Source organism: Petaurus breviceps, unplaced genomic scaffold (genome assembly GCF_028583685.1).
Source record: "Petaurus breviceps papuanus isolate PSGF00001 unplaced genomic scaffold, PetGlider_PUasm1.0 229, whole genome shotgun sequence".
Taxonomy (NCBI): Eukaryota; Metazoa; Chordata; class Mammalia; order Diprotodontia; family Petauridae; genus Petaurus; species Petaurus breviceps.
Window position 1 is genome coordinate 20,862,530 of NW_027185903.1, and position 24,563 is coordinate 20,887,092.

Below are 24,563 nucleotides of genomic sequence, written 5' to 3' on the forward strand. Positions count from 1 at the left end.
TTTAGCAAGCACTCTTTGGCCCCAATGTGCCAAAAGCTCCAAATTCCTCAAGATACAAGTCCAAAGATCTAATAAACAGTTTAGGAATAGTTCAGTCTGGCTTCCTACAGGGATGTGAGGTACCAGTGTTCTGTACTGAACTTTCTGGGTCAGTTTCTCAAGTATGTCTATCTTAATATTCTTGATTGTCTTTACATTTTCTAAAGGCATTCCTGGAAAACTCCTAAAAGACAAAACACTTTGGGGTTTTATGAACGGAGTCCTAAATACACTTAAATTTCAATAAAATTCCGCCGCTCAGTGAAGACAGTGTTTCTGCCCCATAATGGCTAATTCCATTTAATAATACATATCTCAAGTGATTAGATCCCCCCAAATATTTTGGATCACAGAATCTTGGAGTTGGAATGCGCTTCTGAAGTCATCTAGTCTAAATGCCATTCAAATCATGATTCTTGTGAACAACTAGATCAATAGTTGTCTTCCTGCCTCCACTTGAATCCCCTTAATCATATATATATATATATACACAGAACTGGACAAAATCACTATTCCTCAGGAAGGAGCCCATTTCATTTTAAACATCTCTAAATTTTTAGGAAGTTCCTTAGAAAGTCTCAGAATTTTAAGACTAGAAGAGTCTTTCAAAATTACCTAGACCATGGGTATGCAAATTGCAGCCATGGCCCAAACTGGCCTGTGGAGGGCTGTTATCATTCAGCCAAAAACCATTCTTAGCTCACGGTTCATACAAAAACAAGCAGAGGGTCTTATTTAGCTCTTGGCTGAAGTTTGTGGATCCCTGATCTTGACCAATCCCTTTATTTTACAGATGAGGAAAATAAGACATACAAACTTCAAATGAATGGGAAAAGGGGAGCCTTTTATCAAGGGCTATGTGTCTGGCATTGTGCTAAGTGCCAAGGATACATATTTTAAAAGGAAACCACTCCCTGTCCCTCCCCCCTACCCCCACAAGCCAAGAGCTTACCCTCAATAGAAGCCAACAGCCTATGTAGGGGAGTGGTGACCACGAAGGTATGTTTTAGCATGGGAAGTCAAAGTGAATGGATTTACAAGAAAATTGATTAGTACATCTTTTTCAGAAATAGTTGTGTTTGGGGCAGCTTGGTTGGCGCAGTGAATAGAGCATGGGCCCTGGAGTCAGGAGGACTGGAGTTCAAATCTGACCTCAGACACTTAACACTTACTAGCCATGTGACCTTGGGCAAGTCACATAACCCCAACTGTCCTGCCCTCCTCCCTCCAGAAAAAAAAACAAACAAAAAAATAGTTGTGTTGATATGATTTCTGTTCTCAAGGAAAGAGGTTTCTACTTTCTAGTGAGAGGGTGAGAAGGAGCTCTCAGATGTCCAGAGTGGATTGTGTGTCTGGGGGCAACTTGATATGACTCTGACCAATCAGGGGTACAAGATCTCAGGACAGGACTTGCCCAATATCACAAAGATAGTAAATAGCAAAGCTGGGGACTCATTTTGAGCTTAAATCTGCCTTAGCACACTTTCACTGGTCTTTGTTTTGCCCCTTGGGACAGGTAAAACAAGTCTATCCCTCTTCTACACAATAGCTTATCAAATATTTGAAGTCTTCTTATCACACCTACACTAAATTATTTCTTTTCCTGGGCAAATATCTTTAGTACTTTCAGCCCATTCTAATAGATGACTGTTTTGTTTCCCTTCACCAGCCTAGCCCCCTACTCTAGAAATGTCCCAGCTTGCTTATGTCCCTGGGTGACTGTTGCTTCATTCTAGGATATGAGTCTTTCTTAAACATGGCATTCATACACAAATAGAAATAACTCCTTTTCCTAGTCGGTATGAATACATCTTAAGCTTACTTAGAATGACATGACCATGGTTTTGACTTCCTCCTCCACCTGACTTTACAAGAATGACTAACAGGATCCTTATCTCTTCTTTGGTCTCTTTACTTAAATCTACTCCCTCAAGAGTCCTAACTACAGCAATGTTTTTGGGAAACCACAATTTCTCTCTTCTGATAGCTTTATATTCTACATCTGGGCCCTAACAGACAAATAAGTTACAAGGAGGCCTGAAAACTTCTTTGCTCTCACAGAATGTTCAAGAAAAATTAAGAGATTCACTTGCTATTCATTACAGGGTCTGCCTGAAAGAAAAGAAATCCTTTTTGGAAGCCAGAAATGTGTGGTACATGTTATGCCCTTATGTAGTCAGAAGTCAGATAAACAAGCCTGAAATGTGTAAAGAAATTTGACACTGAAGGAGTTTTGCATTTTTCATTTTACTCATTTCAGCTCTGACCATTCTGGCATGTGTAGGCCTGTAGTCTTCTTCCTATACAAACATGCATATACACATACACGTATATACAGAAATATACACATAGTGCATTATCATGCTTCATTTTTTGAAAATATGCTACTATTTTGAAGGGAAATCATAGTCTCTTAGACCTGTGTTTATTCTTTACATACTGAAAATCCAGGCAATTAATTAATTTTTTATAATGGCTATAGAGAAAGACACGCTAAAGTTCAGTGAATATTTATATATTTAGAGCACCTTCTACATATATACAGCTACATTAAAAAAATTACAAAGAGAGGCAATCATAAAGTGAAGAAAAATGGTAAAGTTACTCCTGGTACAAAGGACCATTAAAAAAAAAAGTTATAGATCATTCCATGTAAGAAGAGACACCCAGTGCACAATACTTAAAAAGGGACAGAGACATGAGAATGAAGTTAGTCAAAATACAACATATACAAGCATTTCCTGACTCCTAATTTCTGGGTGTATGAACTGCTGCCTAATTCCATGATGTACACAGCAAGGATATTGTAGATTTTCAAACTGGTCATTGCTTTCTAGACCAAAGCATCACTCCCTATACAAGTCTAAATGCTTAGTCTATTGTGCTCTAAAGAATTATGGCAGAATTTGTTTCCTAGGTTGGTTTCAGATTATAAAATGCTTAGATCCCAAAAAGAATGATATTTTTTCATTGCACCCCTGTTTTCCTATGATATTCATACTCTTTTAAAGGAAGAAAATTATTCCAAAGTGGAATGTGATTACATATAGACTGGACCTCTCATTTCATCAGTACAGTACAGGAAACTCTGATGGGGAAGCTCCCTCTAACAATGTAGATTTGATACATGACCTTCAAATGTAGTCTTTGAAAGATTCCTGGGTCATTGTCAGGTTAAATAAACTGCCCAGAGCCACAGTAATAGTGTAAATCAGAGATGGTACTTGAACCTAGATCCTCATAGTTTTAAGGCCATCTCTCTATAACTATACCAGGCTGCTTCTCAAAGTGGGTCATAACTTTTTAGTTAAATGGACATCTCTTCCCAACTTCTGTGCACTATTTAAAGTAAAATTGATTGACATGACACTTGGCACTATGTATTCTGGTATTTGCTAATTAGCACAAAAGGCTTCATGAGATTGCTCTGAGACTTAGTTGCCTCATAAATGCAAATACAGACATGAAGGAATAAACTGTACTCAACAAAGTAACAGCATAGTGAGTTTATTTAGAAAGCAAGCAAAAAAGTCTAGAATTGCTAGTTTTTGAAAAGGCAAAGCTGGACTCACAAAGTGGTTAAACAGAGCCCTCCAACATCAAGAATTAATTTAAATAGGACCTATATATGAAAAAAAAAAAAGAACAGGGAGGCGGCTAGGTGGCACAGAGAATAGAGCACCAGTCCTGGAGTCAGGAGGACCTGAGTTCAAATCTGGCCTCAGACACTTAACACAAAAACTAGCTGAGTGACCTTGTGACTGTGTGCCCGTGTGACCTTGGGCAAGTCACTTAACCCCAACTGCCCTCCAAAAAGCAAAAAAAAAAAAAAGGAACAGGGCTTCTGGGGCCCATTTTTGACCACAGTCATTTGAGTACCAGATTAGATTTTATGGAAGGTTAGTTTTATTAGTCATATATGTTTAGAATTGCCTAGTTCCTAGCTATCATTTTCTTGTTTGATTTTTGTTGGTTATTGACCATACTTAAAATTTTAAACTTCTACTTCACTAATTTCATAACACAGAAAGTGACATAAATTGAACCTAAGATTTTGGAGACAAAAAATGACTTTGGACAGTTTCCCAATTTATTTTAATCAGAAATAGAAAGCCAATAATAATTAGCTAACATAACCTTGCATGGGAGCCTAGTTAAACACAGTATATCTATAGAGTAAAAACATGCCTCTAGTTGGGGGGAGAATAAATTTTGGCTTAAAAAAGTGTGTGTATGTGTAATTAATAATATAAATCAACAAGGATTTTGTTTTTTCTTCTCATCTTCCCACACTCAATCCAAATGTAGTTGCAAGGGAAAAACAGGGAAATCACTAGCTATCAGGAAATAATGAAGAATGTTTTGATTTTGCATATATTATGTTGTCATTTAAACAAAAAGATCACCATGTATTTAAATTGTGTCCCCCACCCCCAATAAAAATGAATTTAGAAAGGAAGCCTTTACCCTTTATTAGCTCAGAGATAAAGAGATGTCTAGATTCCCTGCAATGCAATGATGGTGAGGGATGGTAGGGGCATAAGGAGGAATTTACACCAATGGACAGAGAAACAGTCTAGTACAAACTTATGGTTATCCTGAGTGTTTTGTGCTGGGCTCCAATGTGCTCCCTTACCCAGGCAACACAGAGAATACACAAAGTACAAGCCCTCAACAGCTAGAGTCACTGTTCTTGGGCTTTAGACATTGAGGGCTTTTTAGTTAAATGGGTATAATTAAATTGTCTATCATTTATGTCATTCGTTGCAGAGGTTTAGGTAAACTTAGAAGTCTTTGGTTAGAAAAGATAATCTATAAAGTCCCACTTAGCTATAAAAGCTATGTGACTTTGTAACAAACTATGAATATCCTTTGTTGGGTGAACAGAATTCTTGAGTGAGGACAAGGCTTATGTACCATCCTGTGGCAGTCAGCTTTGTATTCTTTTTCTACAATGTTGCATTTGCCATGGTAGACTGTAAGCTCTTTGAGGGAGGCTGGGGACTATAACAGGTGTTCGTCTTTGTACCTAGTACCTAGACCAACGTAGATTTAGAGATGGAAGAGACTTCAGAGGTCAACGATATAACTCCCTTCCTTCAATTTACAGACTGGAAAACTGAGGCCCAGAGAGGCTTGAGAGACTACCAAGACAGAAGCAGGATTTGAATTCAGGTCTTTTAACTATTTCTAACTAGTTCAAATATGGCCTCAGACACCTATTAGCTGTGCGACCCTGGGCAAGTCACTTAACCCTGTTTGCCTCAGTTCCTCTTCTATAAAATGAGCTGGAGAAGAAAATGGCAAACCACTCCAGTATCTTTGCCAAGAAAACCCCAGGTGGGGTCACAAAGAGTTGGATACCTCTGAAATGACTAAACAATAACTCATAACTTTAAATTCAGCTCTCTTTTTATCACAGCAAACTCTCTACTCTATATCTAAGGACTACAACTGTGCCTTGACACATAATGGGTGTCAAATAATTGCTGCACCAAATTGAGTATAAGCCAATGATGGCTTACATTGTATTTGTATTAAATAAGGCCTTGTCTTTCATGCCAGAGACCCTGCTAAATGAACAGGTTTTGCTAAGCTCTATGATGATAAGTCTGATGACCACAATAGTATTCATCCTTCTGGATAGATTTGTAAACCAAAGAGAATTATTAATTTGTTAATTAGACTTCCAAGTAGACACTGGTGAACACTTGGTTTTTTTTCTTTCATAATGTAGATAAATACACAAGCTCTTGCTAAAAATTATATCCCAATGGGGAGAAAAAAGCAAAACATTGTAAAAATGAAAAGAATTAAGTTTCTAGTCAGTGAACAATCATCCATTATTAAAAATTTATTATCAGTCAACAACTGTGCTGTGGAAACAAAGAAAGTACAACAAAAAAGAAAGGTTCCCTGCTCTCTTTCAAGCTGGCAATGTGTCATCTATTGCTAACTTGGCCATGACTGACTACGATGTGTCACATGAACAACAATCCAGCACTCTTCCTAAAGATTTATCACAGGAAAGCTTGTATAATGGGGGAAGACAACACATAAATGGGACCTAGAAGTGGTAAGGAGGAGGGGGGAGGATGTGTGGTGGTCTATGACCTACACACCACTACCATGCATCGTTTGGAAGTGACTGAGAAGTAAATGGAGGCCGGGGTTGGACCAAGATGAAGTGAAAGCTCATCTATCAGAAAGCTCATGTGACAAACAAGAAAGTTTGTCATCAGGGGAAGATTTTTCTAGCTGCAGTTACTGAGGCAAGTAGGGGGATGGGAAGGTCTGCTCAAGCAGATGTTACCACAAATCCTTGAAAAAGCTGAGTAAGGATCTATTTATTGGAGTCAAAAAGACAAAATTCTTTCAAGACAAAAACTTTCCAAAATTAAGTGCCTAAAATATTTTTATTATAATTGTTTGATGATACAAAGTTAGCTAAATTAGGTTTTTTTTTTAATCACTCAAGAAATGTTTTAGGCTTTTTATAAAAATAAGTGTGATTTCAACAACTGGTCACTATCAAGCAGGACTGAAAAACCTCCCCAAAGCAGATAATGAAGGATGCCAGGCTCTGAAGGATGAGTTTTCACTTCATCTTGGCCTGACCCAGGCCTCCATGTTACTTCTTAGTCATTTCCAAACTATGGTAACATTGTGCAGGTCATAGACCACAGCATATCCTCCCCCACCTCCACTCCCCACTTTTACGCTCCCTTTATGTATTGTCTTCTTCCATTAGAATATATAAGCTCCTTGAGGGCAAAGGCCATCTTGCTTTCTTGTATTTATATCTTGTGTTTAGTACAGTGCCTGGTTATAGTAAGTCCTGAACAAATGCATACTGTAAATATAGTGAACTACTTAAGGGCAAGGACTGATATTTTTTCATCTTTCCTCTTTATGAAATAACCCCAATGCACAGCATAGTGCCTGGCAGTTAATAAATGTTCATAGTCAGTCTCTCTCTCTCTCTCTCTCCCTCCCTCTCTCTCCCCCCCGCAGACACTCCATCTCATTAGTGAACTTCACAACCCCCCCCCGGCCAAACCTCCCATGTAGTCAACTTTCAGAAGTTTCTCAACTTCACTAATGAAATGAAATGTCTCCTGGGGGGGCATAAAAACTCTGTGAGCTCCTCGCATCTTTGGCTCTGTATAAAATGGTCCTGTAATAAACAGACTATTGATTACACCCCTGTCTCATTATTCTCACAGCTTGCTAGTCCACCAACTGCGCTGGCCACATTACTCCCACATAAGAGTATGAAAAAGCATCACTCAGTTTACTATTATTATAGATTTCTTCCTTCTAAGTACTAAATAGAGATTTATGTTATAAAAATATAATTTCTCTCTCTCTCCCTACTGTGCTCCATTTTTGGCATTTCTGGCCAATTTGGCCTAGCCCCTTGAGGCTATTCAATAATGCTGATTGTCTTGGACAGTCTCCTAGGATCTATAAGCCCTTTCTTTGTCTTTTCTTCACCTAGTGAGTTAATTATCTTGAGCCTATAGGGCAGGGTTTTTTAAATCTTTTTTTTTTTTTTTTTGTGCCATGGAATCCTTTGGCATTCTGATGAAGCCTATGGATTCCTACTCAAGATAAATGTTTTTAAAGGGATTTTAAAAAACTGTGTACAAATACAAAGTAAACCAATCATATTAAGATACAACTATCAGAATTAAAAAAAAAAATGAGATCAGGGATCCCAGGTTAAGAACGTCTGTTCTAAGGGGATGGGGGAAGTGTGCACTTTTTTTGTTCGTTCTCTATGACAGGAAAGAAGGGCGTGTGGTTAAGTTATCAGCCTGGAACTTTTTGAAAAAGGCAGATCAGGATCTTGTGTGAAACAGGCCAAGAGAAATCCAGGTCTGGGTAACAGGAAATCGGGATAGGAAAAGCACTGTCATTTCAGCTTCAGAGGTAGCGTTAGAGTAAATAAAGCCTGTGGAGGAAGGCTATTAGCAGGAGCAAGGGCACCTGGGAACCTCAGCTATCTATCTGCCCCAGGAATATCTGTGAGAGGATTCTGGCTCTCAGATCCTATAGCCTTCCTGCTTTCCTGCAGGGTTCTGATATTATTCTAAAGGCGTCATGCATAGGAGAAAGGACACTATCCTGGGATCAAGGAGACTGGATTTTTGTTGCAGCTGTATCACTGTGTAACTTTGAACAATATGTAACCTGTAATACTTTCCCCTCTCTGAAACTCAGTCTTCTCATGTACAAAATGAGGTGGGGGGAAGAGATCATCTATAAAGTCAAGCTCAGCTGCAACACTCAATGAAACTGAGAAGACTGTTCTTCTCTTGGGTCAGTAACTCCTGTGACCAAATTTCAATAGACGCATACTTCCTTCATATCGCGTACTTCACAAGGTCCTGCTAGCCAGTATGCCTGATGAAATCATGTTTGTGGTATAAATGCTCTGCTCCGAGATAAGCCAGAGAGGATAGCATCTTCTGGCAGGACACCTTCTGGATGAGCAAAGGCCTGTGGTATTTTTGTCACAGCCTTTCCTTAGCTTTTGATTATTCTGAAATATCATAAATGCAAATTTGTGATCCTTTTACAAACAGCTTGTCACAGAAGTCAACTATTTCTTATTGATACCTGTATACACCTCTAACTCTCAAATAAGCTATGAGAAGAAGGAGGATGTGGAATAAGAGAGAGAGTGCAGAAGTTAGGATGATGGTGACCTGGGCTTAAATTCCACCACTGATATCTGCTTGTTGTGGGCCTCAGCCCTTACTTGTTTGAGCCTCATTTATGAAATGGGAATACTAATGCCTATAAATAACTCTGTTAACAGAGCTGCTGTGAAACTGAAATCATAATTTATATATATGATATTCCTTTGAAATTTGCTATTGTGTGTGTGTGCGCGTGTTCCTTTGAAATCATTAACAAGTTCTATAAATGTCGGTTATCATAACGTCAATCTGCTGAAGCCATTTATTAATCTGTGCATCTTGAGTAAGGACTGCAGATGGATAATGAGCTGGACACAATACAGAAAAGGAGGATATGGGACTGCATTGCCCCGTATGAGGTAGCTAGGTGGTGCAGTGCACAGAGTGCCCAGTCTGGAGTCAAGAAAACCCAAGTTCAAATCTGATCTCAAACACTGACTAGCTGTGTGACCCTGAGCAAGTCACTTAACCTCATCTGCCTCGTCTTCTTCATCTGTAAATGAGCTGGTGAAGGAAAAGGGTAAACTACTTCAGAGTCTTTGCCAAAAACAAAACAAAAACAAACCCAAATGGGGTCACAAAGAGTCCAGTACAACCTAAACAACTTGCTAACAACAATAACAATTCCCCTGTACAGGCCTTTCCTTCCATATTCTAATAGGATTCCATCACGTGTGCCAGTCACTTCAACCTCCTAATTATGTGAGGTGCCTGGAAATCATGGAACACCAGGATCTCAGAAAGGGTAATCCCAAAGGGCAATGGAAGGACATGGTGGATGCACACTGGCTACAGCATGTTATCAGTGATGATTTTTGTAAGAAATAACATAAAAGGCACTAAGGATATGTTTGGTCAGAAAAGGAGGAGAGATGGTCATGGAGCAAGAATGAGAGGAGAGGATCTGTGGTCAGTCAGTGGGTCAAACTGTTTTTCCTGGGTACCTACCATACACCAGACATTGTGGACTGGATGACACACTGGTAATTTGGAGATTGCAAAAGAATTCTATAAGGGAAGCCAGGCCATTTCCATGGAAGGCTTATGGGAAAACACAGACAAGAATCACACAGAACAGAAAGCATGGAAGACTTCAGAGCCTCACCTGTGGAGAGAGTTCCCATACTGAGGAAACCATTCGTCTTTTCAAATATCAAGTAATAGAAGGAATACAAAGCAGAAATACAATCTACTGAAAAGCCTTAAACTTCATTTTGGTGACTAACTTCCCACCAAATTTTCTTTCTTATATAAGAAGATCAATATAATTTCCAACTCCATTCCTCATCCATCTCATGGGGAAATATTAGAGGAAGTCAAATGCTCCAAGAGTGAGAAAGAAAAGTAAGAGAAGGGAAACCAGATCTAACAGCACAGGAGAGTCAATTATTAAATTTTTAGTATGACTATTCTTTGGAAGTTTAACCAACAGGAGTTTATTTCTTGTGCTGTTAATGGTTTAGACTAAAGAAAATGATGGAGAAAAAGTTACAACTAAAGATTTAACTTAAAAATATATTGAGCATACATCCTTCTCCTCCCCCCTCCCCCAGCCCCCATGAGCTGGTTGTTAAACATTTACCAGAAGATCTTTGAAGAAGATCAAGCTAAAGTCAACTGGCTGAACAAATGAAGTAACTAACTCTAGGAAACGAGACCTACACACTTAGGTCCATCCTTCCACATCACAGCTAGACTTCCTCCACACAATTCTGATACTTAAAGGCAGAAATGTATGTTTCAGGAAGGGAGTGGGACACAAAGCTGGAAGGAAGAGTATGAAGGTGGAATTCGACAGTGTGGAATTGAATGATCTGGTTGTACTCAACTCAGCTCCAACCTTTCTTTCAAACTACCCTAGTAATGACAACAATCTTAAGAATACTGATAACATTTTCATATATAAGATGTAAGCAGTTTGACCTTAATGAGTCCCTTATAATTAGTCATTAATATTTTCCTTAAATTTCTTCTGGATCTTTATATATACATACATACACACACACATATATACATGCATACATATATGTGTGTATGTATACATACACACACACATATATATAATTTTCCATTTAATTATGGTCTTTTTTTGGTCACAAATGCCTGAAAATCTTTCAGTTCATTAAATGTCCATTTTTTCATTCATGATTATACTCAATTTTGCTGGATAAGTTATTCTTGGTTGCAACCCCAGATCTTTGAAATATAATGTTTGTATCTGTGTCTGCTTCAATAGCATAAATTAAATATCTACAACATTCAACTTGAGTGTCTAGTTAAAGAATTTGAGTCACAAGAACTCTCACATACAAATAGGAAACGCCCCTCCACAGAACACTGTAGTGACATCAGAGACAGTAAGAATTATTTTCTACCTGGTAGTCTGGATTTCTGCTTTATCCCAGAATAAACAAGCAGTGGACCATTTCATTTAAAAAGAAAGAAAGAAAAGAAAAGAAAATCAATGTGGTTGTGTTGTTCTTGAAAATGATTAATTAGACCAGAGGATCAGATAACACTCTGACCATTCATCTTTGGGAAGTCTCAAAATAATTACATACTGTAACGATATATTTTAGGGATGCTCCACTTTTAACAAGTCATACTGGCAAAAAAAAAAAAGAAAAGAAAAGAAATCCAGCTTCCATTGCATTTTTTTGAACTCAGGTCCTCCTCACTCCAAGGCCGGTGCTCTGTTCACTGCGCCACCTAGCCGCCCCCTTCATTGCATTTCCAATACATTCTGCCATGCTACTGGTCTCCTGGCAGTTCCTCAAACAGCACTCATTCTCCCATATCCCCATCTCCGCACTACTTGGCCCCCATGCCTGGTATGGTGTCCCTCTGCACTTCTGCCTCTTTGTTTCTGTGGCTTTTTTTAAGAATCAGCTCAAACCCCATCTTTTGCAAGAAGCCTTGCCCTGTGTCCACTACAATGCCCCTCCTACCTGCCAGTTACTTGTGTGTCAGATCCCCTATTGGAATGTCTGAGAGTAAGGACACGTTTTTGTTTTTGTTTTTTTTTGCCCTTCTTTTATCCCCAATGCTTAGCATGGCACTGGGCATGCAGCAGGCACTCAGGGAATGCATTTTGACTAATTAACATCTAGATAATCTGGTCATAAAAAAGCATTTTTTTACTGCATGAAATTAGAAACAGGGGAAGGATGACTTGTGAGATATCTTCAATTATTACAAAGATGATAATATCTGCCTTTTCTTTATACTCCCTAAGAAATAGGAGGAAACAGCTTGAAATTTAAGCAATAGAGATTTAGGTTAGATAGGTGACAGATCTTAAATACTTGGGTTATAAAACACTAGGGCAGGTTCCATTAAGGAAATGGTGAAAGTTTCAATTGTCAGTTTCCTCCTTCCTCTGCTCCCTTATCACTCAAGCCTCTTCCTTATATCCCTTTCAGAAGCTGTTCACTAGTAGAGAGTAAATGAATGGAATGATATTATTCACTGACTCTGTCAAACAGAATATCACTAATTCTTTATGTATCATGGCTTCCTGCGAAGGGCCACAGGAAAAATCAGGAGAGTCTGTACAAACCTCCTGACAGCCCCCACTGCTAGGAGTGATGTGATAGAACCCTGGTCCATTTCTGATAGGTCTTGAGAAAAAGAGGGGGGTAGATGCTCCATTAAATACAAAACTTGTAGCAACTGCTTGTCCTTCACTCTCAATTCTTTCCCAGCAGTGCCTCCTTCTCTCACTCTGTTCCCTGAAAACATCTGTTTCAAGGGGGAAAACCAAGTTTAACTACAAGATACAGAGCTAACTAGACAGGCCCATCACGAGCACCGCCATGTTTCACTTCATATAGATGTCTCGACATCAGCACTCTCCTTCTCTTCCACTCCTTATGACCAAAGGCTTTGGGCCAAGGATCTTTTACCTATTTCACTCTATTCTTCCCCTCCCTCTTCCCAGGCCCCAGGTCCAATGATTATATATTTTGTCCCTCTTTTGGTCTCTAGAATAAGTCATTTCCCATTAAGATTTCTGTCGCAATTAATCTCTATTTCATTCTAAAACTGGAAGGGGCCTTGGAGATCACCTACTTCAACCTCCTCATGTTAAAGATGAGATAACTGAGGCCAGACTGGTAAAATGATGTGCCAAAGGTCACACAGGCCACAGCAGAAACAAATTTAAACTCAGGTCCTCTAATTCCCAAATCAGTGCTTTGTCTACTCAACTCTGGCCAAAACTGTACTATTTGCATTCATTTCTTTATAAACTCAGTTGCTGTCCCAGGGAAAGTTGTTCTTAGTTATTCTACCTTATTCCTGTTTTTCTCCAGCTCTCACATAAGTCCATTGAAAACTTCTTTCCCTGTGTCCCATACCTTTCTTAAATCATCTCTCCTTCTCCTTTTTCTTCTCCTCCTCCTTCTTTTCTTTGTATCATTTTAAACTTTAAATACATTTTATTTGTTTCATCAAATATTTCCCAGTTATAGTTTAAAATTTTTGACATTCATTTTAAAAATTGAGTTTCTAATTCACTCCCTTCATCCCACCTTGAGAAGGTAAGCAATATACACATTAATCATCTAGTCTTGAATGATCTCTCCACTTGTTTTCTGCCTACACATTTTTCTCTAAAAAACACCCTTCATTCTCTTCGTTGTCATTTTCCTGATCTTATCCCTAATATTATATCCCTGTAACTCATTGAATATTCACACAAAGAAATACTAGAAACCTATCTTGGGGCTAGAAATGGATTTTGGTGGGGGAAGATTGTCATCTTCCAGTTTACACTCATTTTGAGAAACAGGCACTGTGCTCTTTATACATAATTTGAAAATGTCTAGAAATTGTCATTACTATCATTTTGACTTCCTATGTAGCACTAGATTTGGTGGGATGCAATTTATTCCAAGCAACAGTATAGGCAAAGGGGTAACATTGCACATTAAGATGACACACATATGTGAGGAAATACAAGAGTAAGAAGTAGAAAGTGAGGGAGAGATCAGTGAAAATAGGAATACCACCGAACAGAAAGAGAACACAGACAGGGAGAGTTCAGGAAGTGGATAATAATTACTCTTTCTGTGGAAGCAAAAAATTTGGACACTAAGGGGATGCCCATCGATTGGGGAATGGCTGAACGAATTTATGAGTGTAATGGAATACTACTGGTCTATATGAAATGAGGAAATAAAGGATTTCAAAGAGACATGGAAAGACATGAACTGATGCAGAATGAACATGAATGAAATGAACAGAACTAGAAAACATTTTATATTATAACATCAATATAATAAAATCAATTTTGAAGACTTGTATAAACTGATAAAAAATGAAATAAGTAGAACCAGAAGAAATGACAAAATAGCAACAACACTGTAAAAACAACCAACTTTTAACATCTTAAGAAATCTGATCCACACAGAGACAATCCCTGATTCCAAATGACCAATAATGAAGCATGCTATGTAACTCCTGACAAAATAATAGCCTTATGATGCAGAATGAGACATGTATTTCTTGGATGTGGCCAATAAGGGGATTTATTTTGCTAGATTACTAAAATTCATTACAAGGAATTTGTTTATCCCTTTCTCTCCTCTCCCCCCAAGAGATATGGAGCTATGAGAGAAGATAGATTTGTTAATTAAAAAAAATTAATTAAAAAAGAGAGTAGCAAAAGGGTAAAATTTAGCTTTAATATAAGGAAAAGAGGCCCTAAAAATATGAGTTATCCAAAAATGAAGTAAGCGAGTTCTTTCTCACTAGAGGTCCTTAAGCAAATGCTGATTAATTATGTCTAAGGTAAACTGTATAAGGATTTGCTTGGATGTGGTAGGTCAGACTAGATGGTCTCTGAGGCTTCTTCTGACAAGCCAGAGTCACCAGTGAACTGTTTGCTCTTACCATCAATATTATGTCTAATTTTTCTAAGTTGTGAGTCCCTAAGTGTGCCGCATGAAAAGATAGCTGATATTACATGAGAAAGAACACGTGAAAACTAATCATTCCCCATAGAGTTTGCTGTTCTAATCAAATAAAATCTACAACCAAAGTTAATCTGACCTCTATTTAATCAAACCTATAATCATTATTGGACTGTATGGCAACAAGGCATAAAAGATAAGTGGTTCACAGAAATGACTATAATTAACATTCCTGATTCACAGTCAAACCAATTTAATTTTTTTTTTATGTTTTGTCATTTCTTCATTATCTACAATCAACATTCATGCTCATGTTTCTCCCTGAATCCATACACTGCTCAGTCTTTATCAACACAGGCCCCTGAACATAGTAGGCACTTAATAAATAATTACATTAAACCTAACTAGATCTTTACCATCATCACATACTAAAAACAAAGATTCCCTCAGGGGTGGGGAACCTGTGGCCTCAAGGCCACATATGGCCCTATAGGGCCTCAAGTGCAGCCCTTTGACTGAATCCAAACTTCACAGAACAAATCCCCTTAACAAAAGGATTTGTTCTGTAAAAGCTGGACTCAGTCAAAAGGCCGCATCCAAAGACCTAGAAGGCCACATGTTGCCCCAAGGCTGTAGGTTCTCCACCCCTCTCAGATGGTACTTCCTAACAGGTGGAATTCCCTTATCCCTCTGCCATCCTCTAGGATTGAAATGCCTACCCTTTTATGAGGTTCATGACTGGTACTTGCTTATAGTCAAAAGTTAATATACTTTATTTTATTAAGCACCTAATATGTGCTAATTGCTGGGAACATAAATACAAAAAAGAATGGGTCCTTGCCCTTAAGAGCTTACAATCTAATGGGGTAAGGCCACATACCAAAAAAAAGGTGAAAAGGGATGGAAAGGGGAAAAAGTACCATTTTCATCAATTGAACACTGTGACCTTGTAAGATGGGTAACGTAGGCTAACGTGCACCACAGTACACAGTTTCCCACATTAAATTAACCTCCAGTTACATTGCTAAAATTTCTTGTATACCTAAACAACCAACTCTCAAGTTTCATACTTATAGTAACCAAACTGTTAACTACACTTCATTGACAAATGAATTAGCTGTTTCTGAATAGCTGACAATCTGCGGATTGCATGTCTTTGTGAAAACCCTCAAGAACAATATGCTGAAGGCTAACAGAAATCATGCATCACAGAAATCAGTAACTTCCAAGAGTCAGAAAAAAATACTGCTTTAAAGATTAATCACTTAGAAAATGGCTACATTTAATCAGTAGGTAAAATATATGTGTAGCTTACTACAGTATGTTAAAGTAAGAGTACTCAAAAATCGATTTCAATAGTGATTGGTTTCCACTAGCAATTTACTAATACTTTTTTTTATTCTGGTAAGCAGTGGGTTATAGATGCTAATGGACAGAAAGCTTTACTCATTTGTCAAGATTCTCCTGTAACTACTAGAAATAATTTCCCTTTGATTTCTTACCCTACTATTCATGGTCATGTCCTGTATAATTAGAAAGTAAAGACCGGCATTTTTAAGGCATTGCATTATAGTATTACTCCATTATAATATCACTCATTACCACATTTCCCTTTTCAGAAGACAGAGCAACAATGTTTTTGGTAAAAATGAAAATGTCCAAATTGGAGATAAGAGAATGTGAGTTTGAATCCTGGGATTGTTGTCACTTGCTACCTGGGTAATGCTGGGTCAGCCACTCAAACCACTCTATCCCTAAATCTCCTTACCTGTAAAATAAGAGGATTCTAATATGTAATATGTAAGGTGCATTTCAGCTTTCAATCAACGATCTATGATTCTTTCTTCTACCAGAATGTCTGATTTACTTAAAGATCAATAGTTAGAAAGAGAATTTATTAAGCACAATCCATGGTAACAGCTGGGAATACAAATGCAAGAAAAAAGAAAGTTCCTCTGCCTGTCCTCAAGGAACTTACATTTTAGTGGTGAAAAAGAATACATAAAGAAAGCTGAAAAAAGGAGGACAAGGTGAAAAAGTAGTCCAGACAGTCAGGGGTTGAGCTGATTAGAAGAGAGCATGGTGGATATGGTTATTTCCCCAAATAGTAGTTCTATTTAACCTGAAAAAGAGGACATAGAATGGAGGTATTGCCAGCCTAAGAAGGCTCCCGGGCCAGAGGTGGACAAGAAAGTATTGTTATACCATTCCAGACACTGACACTGACAGAAAGCAAGTTAGATCTCTTTTTTTTCCTTTTAATTTTATTACTATCAGAGTGTGTTTTTTGCTTTTGTTCCACCTTGGTAAATTAGCCCAACTTCAACATTTGTGCTTTTTCTACTGGTGCTTAACTTTCTTGTGCTGCTTTCCACACATTTTAGAAGGGAGGTACTGTCAATATGTTTGCAGGATTTCCTGGATTGGTTTGACTTATGAAGGGTATAAAAGAGCCATTCCCCACATTTTCAAAGGCAAACTTGAAAAGTAAATAGAAAGTCTACCTTTGTGTCCATTTTTCATTTTTATTGCTAATATCTCATTCTCCTTGTGTTGCTTTGTCTATCGCAAACACTGTGATCCTTCTTCTATTACTACCTATGTAATCTTAGGCTAATTACTTAAGCTTTCTAGGACTGCTTGATTATTTAATGTAAATGAAAGGGATTTGAGGGATAGGTACAAAATTAATTATAGCAGTTCTTCTTGAAGTGGTAAAAAAACAGAAACTAAGGGAATGCCCATTAATGGGGGAATGGCTGAACCCAGATGGTATATGAATATAAGGGGATATTGTTGTGCAATAAAAATATGATGCAAAAGATGATTTTAAAGAAACCTAGAAAGATTGGATACTGAAGCAGAATAAAGTGAACGGAACCTGGAGAACAATTTAGATAGAAACAATGTAAAGAAAAACAACTAAGAAAATAATCAATGCAACGATCACACATGATTAAGGAAGATCAATGATGAGACATGCTACCCCTCTCCTCACAGAGAGGTGATGAACTTAAGGTGTAGCAGGAAGCAGACATTTTCAGAATGCCCAAGGTGGGGATTTGTTTTGCTTCAATATTTGCATTTGATACAAAAGTTTTGTGGGTCTTTCAACTTTTCTGGAGCAGAATGGAAGAGCTATAGCCACAGAGGGGTGCTAAAGATATGGTTATTAAAAATGAAAAATAAAAACCCAAAGAACAGAAGAAAAGTCAGTATGTAATTTAGATAAGGCCAACTGTGAAAATAATGCTGATTGTGGTATATCACAAAGATCATATACTATGACCAGATGGGATTTATACCAGGAATGCAGGACTGGTTCACTATTAGGAAAACTATCAGCATAATTCACCATATTAATAACAAAAACAGAAAAAATCATATGATTATATCAATAGATGCAGAAAGCCTTTGCTGAAATAACCTATTCCTATTAAAAATCCTAGAAAGTATAGGAATCAATGGAGCCTTTATTAAAATGCTAAATTACATTTGTCTAAAGCCCAAAACAAGCATTACCTTTAACAGGTATAAACTTGAATGAAGTCTTCCCAATAAGATCAGGAGTGAAATAAGGATGTGCATTAGTGCTCTATTAGACCACATTATATAAGAAATACAAGCTATAGGGGCGGCCAGGTGGCGCAGTGAGTAAGAGCACTGGCCCAGGCATCAAGAGACCTGGGATCGGTTCTGGTCTCAGATACTTGGCACCCACACAAAATAACTGGCCGTGTAACCTTGAGCAAGTTACTTAACCACAATTGCTTAAAATAAAAAAATAAAAAAAATACAAACTATAGCAATAAGAAAAAGAATTTGAGAGAATAGAAATAGGCAGTGAGGAAGTTAAACTATTACTCTTCATAGATGATATGATGGTTTGCATAGAGAATCAACTTAAAAAAAAAAACCTAGTTTAAACAACAGCTTCAGCAAAGTTGTGTGTGGGATATAAAATAAACCCACATATATCATCAGCATTTCTATATACTACCAACAAAACCCAGTTGGAAGAGAGAGAAAGAGAAATTCCATTTAAAATAACTGCAGACACTATATAATAACTAGGAGTCTAGCTGCCAAGACAAACCCAGGGATTATGCAAACACAACTACAAAACACTTTTCCGCAGAAATACAGATCTAAACAATTGGAGAAATATTAATTGCTTGTGAACAGGCTGAGCTAGTATAATAAAAATGACAATCCTATCGAAGTTAATTTACATATTCAGTGCCATACCAAACTACCAAAACATTAATTTAAAGAGCCAGAAAAAAATAGCAAAATTTATCTGAGAGAACAAAAGGTCAAGAATATTAAGGGAATTAATGAAAAAAAAAAGTTAAGGAAGACAGCCGAGCAATTCCAGATCTCTGACACAAAGTGGTAATTATCAAAACAATCTGGTCCAGGCTAAGAAATAGAGTGGTGGATCAAGTGAATAGCTTAGGCACACAATACAAAGTAGTACATGACCATAGTAATCAAGTATTTGATAAAACCCCAAAACCAGGCTTTGGGGGTAAGAATTCAACATTTGCCAAAAACTTGCCAAGAAAACTAGAAAGTAGCTTGGCAGAAACTAGGGATCAACCAACATCCCACATTACTTATCAAGATAAGATCAAAATGGATAAATGATTTAGACAAAAAGAGTGATATCATAAAAACATGGAAAACTGTACCTGTCAAGTCTATGAATAAGGGAAGAGTTTACGACCAGAGAGGATTACAGAAAGTAAAACAGATCATTTTGATTACATGAAATTAAAAAGCTTCTACACAAATAAAGCTAATGTAGTAAAAATTAGAAGGAAAACAGGAAACTGGGAAAATTTTATAGCAATTTTCACTGATAAAAGCATCACTTCTCAAATATATAGGCAAGTATATACATATGAAGCCAAATTTATAAAAATAAAAGTCATTCCCTATTTTATAAATAATCAAAGATTTAAACAGTTTTCAGAAGAATTCAAAGCTATCAATAATCACAGGAAGGAATGCTCTAAATCCCTACTGATTAGAGAAATGCAAATTAAAAAACACCCTGAGATACCCAAAATGACAAATGCTGGAGGGGATGTGCAAAAATTTGGGCACTAATGCACTTCTGGCGGAGTTGTGAACTAGTTCAACCACTCTGGAGAACAATGTGGAAAAATACCCAAAGGGCTTTAAAACTGTTCATATCCTTTGACCCAGCAATATCACTACTAGGTCTGTATCTCAAAAAGATCAAAGAAAATGGAAAATGGTTTATCTGTACAAAAATATTTATAGCAGCTCTTTTTGTGGTGACAAAGAATTGGAAATTGGGGTGATGCCCACCAACTGGGGAATGGCTGAACAAGTCATGGTATATAATTGTGATGGAATACTATTGTGCTATAAGAAATGATAAACAAAATGGTTTCAGAAAACCTGGGAAGATAGACATATGAACTGATGCAAAGTGAAGTGAGCAGAACCATGAGAGCACTGTATATAGTAAGAGCAATATTGTAAGGGTGATCAACTGTGAAAGATTTAGCTACTCTTATAAAAACAATGATCCAAAACAATTTTGAATGACTCATGATGAAAAATGTTATCCCTCTTTAGAGAGAGAACCGATGAACTCTACATACAAATTGAAGCATATTTTTTAGACTTTTTCTATTTTATTGTTTTATTTTATTTGTGGTTTTTTTTGCAACATGCCTAATATGGAAATAAGTTTTGTAGGACTTCACATGCATAATTGGCATTAAATTGTTTACCTTCTCAAGGGGGTGGGAGGAGTGGTGGCAGAGAGAAGAAGAATTTGGAACTCAAAATTTTTTAAAATGATAGTTGAAAGTTTTTACATGTGATGTGGAAATATTTAATGAAATAAAAATAATCTTTAAAAGAAAAAATAATGTTGAATTTATTATATTCTAAAAAACAAAAAGCAAATATAGATAATGTAGATTCGTATCTTCATGTTCAATTCTTGCTCTGTTCTATTTTGTATACGGAAATGTTCACTTTATTTGGTGTTTGTTAAGTTCAGGATAAAAAAAATAAAACAACCAAGAACATCAATAAAACCAATTAAAAAAACCTAAAATAAATTAACTAAATAAGTAGCTTTGATTAGAATGCCTTTGAGATCTTTTTCAGTTCCAAGTCTATGAGCCTATGAGCTTTCTGTGCTTCCCATTAAACTTTTATTTAACCCCAAATGGGGTTATGAAGAGTCAGACATGACTGTAGAGATTCCCAGTATGTCCTCAAGTGCTATAGCAGTAGACTTCAAGCTCTGACAGGTCCTACTAACCTTGAAAAGCTGGTGACCCAGGAGTCTAGTGACAGACTATGTGTCACCTGAGAACTCTGAGTTATTAGGTGATCTGTATATCTAATTGTTTATTTTTGGTTATAGCAATTAATGAAACCATATATTTAGAAGAGATGTGGTTATGAATTGAGTTTATAGGATTTATAGAATGAGTGTGCTTAATAATGAATTCAGGGATCTTTTCAAGTACTTATCTATATGCAACATTTTCCAAGTTTACTAAGATACCCTCTTAAGGACCTTATAGTAAACTTATCTCAGTTTTATTCCTCTACCATTTGGATGAATTCCTGACCAATTTCATGACCACGACCTCTTATCATTGAGGATTATTTGTTCTAGGATTAGATAAAGAATACTGTCAGAAAGTTGTCCAGTGACAAGGACCTATTCTTTTACTTTTATAGAAAAGTCTCTTGAAAGCCAGACTAAAGAAATTTTCACTCTCCATACAGATAAACAAGTCCATCAGACCTATGTAGTTAACATTAGTATGTATCAATAGGATAAAGTCTTCAAACAAGCCAAGTCTAAAATTAATTTTTAAAGGGAAAAAAGGAAGACAAGACTACCTCAGCTACACAAGCAAACCTAAATGTCTTCTAACTCTTCCTCATTTGAAACTTTTCTGAAACTGTTCTGAAATGTGGAGTTCTGTAGTAAAACTGAGTTTACCATTTTGACCAAATGTTTAAGCCAACATCAAGACTACGCCAGAATAACAATGCTAGGCTTATATTCAAAAGACACCCAACAAAAGGTAAAAGGACCTATTTGTACAAACATTTATAGCAACTCTTTTTGTGTTGACTAAGAACTGGAAATCAAAGGGATGTTCTTTAATTGGGGAATGGTTATACAGGCTATGGTATGATTGTAATGGAATATCACTATGCTATAAGGACTGACAAACGTGATGATTTCAGAAAAACCTGGAAAGACTTACATGAAACGATGCACACTGAAGGGAACAGAACCACAATGTTGTACACACTAATAGCCATATTGTTTGATGAAGAACTGCAAATGACATAGCTAGTATCAGCGCTACAATGATCTGAGAGAATCCCAAAGACTCATGATGAAGCATACTATTCACCTCCAGAGAAAGAACTGATATTGATTTAATACTGATTGAAGCATGATTTTTTCATTTTCTTTCATTTTTTTCTTTTATTTGAATCTTCTTATACAAAATGACTAATATGGAAATGTTTTACATAATTACATGTGCATAACTTATATCTGATGGCTTGCCATCTGAGGGAAGGGGAGGGAAGAGAGAGAGGGAGGGAAAGAATTTGGAACTCAAAACTTTAAATAAATTTTTTTTAGTGGGGGATAAAAGAGTATGCCGGCCGCTTTCTGAGATAAGGGAGAAAAAAACAAACATGAGAGGTCTCACAACCACTCTACTTTTCAATAACTTTTTAATAATGCTAAAAGTTTATTTATCATCCTTCAAGGGTTATAATAGCTGCCAAAAGATATGCATCCTAGGTTCATTTACATAATGATTATAAGACTCACCTTAATAATATGATCATAAAAGATTACAACACTGTCACAAGCCTAAACAAATCTTGAAAATACTTACTTATTGGGGTGGCTAGGTGACATAGTGAATACAGCACAGGCCCTGGAGTCAGGAGGACCTGAGTTCAAATCCGGCCTCAGACACTTAACACAAAACTAGCCATTTGACCTTGGACAAGTCACTTAACCCCAATTGCCCTACCTTCCTCCCTCCAAAAAGCAAAAAAAAAAAAAAATACTGACACAATTTTCAATTTATGCTGAGCAAGTACAAACAATCAATACCTTTTAACTAATACAAAACTTTTTTTGTTTCCAAGTTGGAAAATGTTTGTACTTATTGGTATAGCTAATCTAAACCTGTATAAATGTCATATAACTCTTCATTCTAACGGTGCTTTAGACCAGAAGGATTGTTATGTCTAATGGTATAAAAGGAAAATTATCCATAAAATAACTGAAAATACAATGATATGTCCATTAACTCAAACTAGGTGAAATAATATTTTGGAATTTGCAACTAAAATCAACAAGGCTTGTATTTTCTTCCCCATTGGGAAAAGGTGGACCTAATGTTATATATCTTTGTAAAAAGTCGGTCTACTGCAGTCAAACTCATACGTAATCTTAATAAGTATCTCTGACCTCAGAATTCTGCAAATACCAAACTCATTTTTCCTAGAAACAATCCAAAATGAGACAAATTCCTCTCTCTTTAATTAAGCCACTTTATAAAGCTCCCTGAAAGTTTAAAAATAGAGTAGGGCTCATTCATAAGAACAGCTAGGTGATCGCCTGACCTGGAGTCAGGAAGACCTGAGTTCAAATTCTACATCTGACACTAACTGGACAAGTCATTTAACCCTCTTTTCCTCAGTTTCCTCATCTGTAAAAGGAGTTGGAGAAGGAAATAACAAACTCAGTATTTTTGCCAAGAAAACCCCAAACAGGGTTATGAAGAATCAGACACAACTAAAATGACTGAACAAACAACAATGATTCATAAGTTTCTTCCTATTAACACTTAAATATTGGGTGGCTAGGTGGCACAGTGAATAGAGCACCGGCCCTGGAGTCAGAAGGACTTGAGTTCAAATCCAGTCTCAGACATTTAACATAAAACTAGCTGTGTGACCTTGGGCAAGTCACTTAACTCCAAATGCCTTACCTTCCCCTCTAGCATTTGTCATTTTGGGTATCTCAGGGTTTTTTTTAAATTTGCATTTCTCTAATCAGTAGGGATTCAGAGTTTTACACAAGATTTAAGTGCACTGTACAAATGGATAATTCTTCATTTATTCTATATAAAAGCTGAGAGTGGGATGCCCTGGTGTAATGGTCAGAGATCAGGTCTCAGAATCAGGAAGACCTCAGTTCAATCTTGAATCTGACACATTCTTGTTATGTGACCATGTACAAATCACACAACCTCTCAGTGCCCCCAGGCAACTCTAAGTAACCCATAAATTGTTGATCTGCATTGGGGAAAAGAGTTGGTTTTTTCTTTCCATCCCAGGAGTTTCTCACACACACACACACACACACACACACACACACACACACGGGTTGAGGACATACTGATAAATAGTAATTCCATCAAACAAATGTTAGAATTTTGACTGTCAATAATTTTATTTCTGTCATTTTGTGTGTATATGTGTGTGTGGAGGGAGGGGAATGAATAAGGACTAGGGTGGACTATGTAAATAGTTATATTGACACCTATTCTTCCACCCTAATTATTTTTCCTCTATTGACTTTATTTCAGACTAAATAGTAAAGAGTTTGATAATTGTTGTCAAAATCAATCTAACAGGATTGGAAAGAACATAGATGATGTAGAAGTTACAATGAAAAGAGTATATACTATACAATCAGAAGACCTGAGTGTAAATCCATCTTCTGACTCTTACTACCTGCATGACCTTGGGCAAATAACTTAATGTCCTTGAACTTCATAAAATTATAGGGTTGGACTAGATTGACTTTTGAGATTGCTTCTAGCTCTAGAGTCTAAGAAATTATATAAAT

The 24,563-nt window shown here is 36.9% G+C and overlaps 1 protein-coding gene across 12 annotated transcripts in view; it reads right to left on the bottom strand.

Annotated features, from left to right (window-relative positions):
- Nucleotides 1–24,563, bottom strand: part of PDE4D (phosphodiesterase 4D) — a 1,918,796-nt gene that overhangs the window by 312,819 nt on the left and 1,581,414 nt on the right. The window lies entirely within an intron of this gene.